The sequence below is a fragment of the Otolemur garnettii genome, unplaced genomic scaffold (assembly GCF_000181295.1).
Source record: "Otolemur garnettii isolate 467f Iridium unplaced genomic scaffold, OtoGar3 scaffold00007, whole genome shotgun sequence".
NCBI classification, from domain to species: Eukaryota; Metazoa; Chordata; class Mammalia; order Primates; family Galagidae; genus Otolemur; species Otolemur garnettii.
Window position 1 is genome coordinate 28041681 of NW_003852402.1, and position 2897 is coordinate 28044577.

Here is a 2897-nt window from a genome sequence, read left to right on the forward strand (position 1 = left end):
GCTACCAGCAGGGAATGGTCTTGATAACCTCCACTTAGCTAATGTTCTCGTCATCAGGGAGCACTTACTAGGGGATTTACTACCAGGTAGTTAGTCTGGAGCTGGAAAATGACTAAGATAAGAGTTGTGTAGGGGGAAGAGGCTGACGAGTGAGGAAGGTTTAACATCCCATTGTTATATACCTGCTTTCCTCAAACACTAACTGCTTTCCCTACCTGGGCTCTCAAACTATGCAAAACTTAAAAATAAGAATCAACTCTTATTTGTTTGTTTTACTTATTTTCTTTTCTCCTATCTCCATATTAAACTCTTAATTCCATTTGTTAAATGAATCCATGATCGTAGCTCCCCTCTACAGAGCACACAAAATCGTCCAGGCCAACATTTCAGCTCTCCCACAGGCATATTAGCTGTGTAGCCACAGAAAGCTCATTAATTTCTGGGCCCCAGTTTCCATAATTTGTAAAATGGAGTTGGAAATATGTACATGCTAAGATGATTTTGAGGATTAAATCAATTTAAACGTGCTTCCACGTTGCTTATGTGGGAGAGGCAAAATTTCACGTCTACCTTCTCAGGGGTGTTAGCTGAGCCTGCAAAATATATTAACATGAGACCGATTAACAGAAGAAAATCACACACATGTATTTAATATAAGTTTTACGTGGTACAGAAACCCTTGTAAGGAAATACGTACCCAAAGAAGCATTTACAGTCAAGCACGTATACTGAGTTGGACAAAGAAGGTCAATGGTGAAAATGTGACAAGCCAGGGTCTTCATGCTGAGGTGGTTAATCGTGCAGAAGTGACGAGGCAGATAAGGGCTAGTTCACAAGGTTCCTTCCTACAGATTTCTCTGTCCCTGGTATGTGACTGTTATTCTCCTCCTGGTATAAGAAGCATATCTTTCATTTATTTTTTTTCTCTTTTCAGGAAGAACAAGGTGAGAAATCCCTTCTTGAACCTACTATTGATCAATTGCTTTAAGCCCAAAAGAAACATTATGGCAAAGTGGCATATTTGGGGGTGTCACATTCCGTAATCCTTCACTTAGGACCTAAGTTCATAGCAAATATTAGCTAGTATCACTAGTTCTAGGGGATATTTATCAACGTCCAGAGTTATTTTTGCTTGTCACAACCAAGGCTGCTCTCCCAGAATCTACCTGGGAGAGGCCACAGATGATGCCAAACACCCTGTGATGAATGCACAGAGCAGCTGTTACAACAAAGGGGAATCTGGCTCCAAATGTCAGCTGGGCTGAGGGTTGGAAAAAACCCACAAAACTGAGCTACTACTACAGGTACTACTCTTACCAGTAATACTAATCCTAAGTCCTATAGCATTGATATAGCCCTTAAAAATTTGTTTATATTTGCAGATGGAGATAAGGCAATTCCTTCTCAAGCTAACTATTTGGAGTTAAGGTAATTTAGTCAATCTCTACTACTTTCATACAAAAATTGCTTCCTGGCCTATAGTTGGGTTATAGCTTTCATAAGAAAGCTATAAATTGGTTTCATAGTAAGACTGAGTACATTGGACACTTTTTCTTCCATTCTTGAGATATTTTGCTAAGAAGAATATGTTCCAGCTCCATCCATGTAAACATGTAAGAAGAGGGGGAAAGAGGAGAGGGAGGGGAGGGGAGGGGGAGGATGGGTGGAGGGAGGGTAATTGGTGGGACCACACCTGTGGTGCATCTTACAAGGGTACATGCGAAATTTAATAGATGGAGAACATAAATGTCTTAACACAATAACTAAGAAAATGCCGTGAAGGCTACATTGACCAGTTTGATGAAAGCATTTTAAATTGTATGTAAAGCCAGAACATTGTACCCCATGATTGCATGAATGTATACAGCTGTGATTTAATAAATAAATAAATAAATAAATAAAACAAGAATTGCTTCCAAGGATAAGACATTCACTAACTGTCAATACAGAACAGGGCAACGTTAACTTTGTTAAGAATACCAGTTAAGCTGGTCAGATTGTATTAAAACAGTCTGTGTTATTTTAATAACAGGTATTAAAAACAAAAGTGTTTTCAATGGCCAATTTGACATTAACATTCCCAAATATCAAGGACCCCTATATTTGTGGCTTAATCAAAAGCACACAACCTAGCTGGGAAATTAAGAATGCTGATTTGCTCATGTAAAACCCAAGTTCTTTTAAGTTATCAGTATCGCTGATATTCTAAATGTGTGCTTATGTCATAGTTTTCTAATTCGTGAATCAGCTTGCCCAAGGGATAAAAATAGAAAAGTAGATGAAAGCAAGGAGAGAAGAAAAATTTATTCTACTCCTCTGTAATCTCTCTCTCTCTCTCTCTGGGACTAATTAGAACTCGGAAATTTATTTGAAAGGATGTTTAAAATTTGCATGTTGCAGTTAATTAATTCTGAAGAAAATTCCTTAGATTTACTCTTGTGTGCCTAGTGTTATTCTGTCCATTTAGTCTGAGAAGTTAGTACACAGAAGAAAGTATTCACATTTTTAAAAATGCATGAAGAAACACCCTATCTATATTTTTTCCATTGCAGAATACACATCATTAAGAAGAATGTGTGTGAATAAGATCTTTATTTTTAGAGTCTCACCGTAATCTGATCATAATAAACTAATTTTGAGCCAAACAGTAGCCACTATATAGTTTTAGCATTTATTTCACCAACAAAACAAAAAAAGGTTACCTCAGTTCCAGTGATCCATCACTAGGAAAAAAATAGGCTGCCAGATTTTGAATGTGACTTTGGATAATTTTAAGAAATATTTTAAGTCCAACTTCTCTGATCTAATCTGTTGAAATATCAAGTCAACTTTTCAAAATTTCTGCCAGAATTTCCACCTCCATTTTCCCTTCTCCATCTTGTCCTGCTTCCATGCCT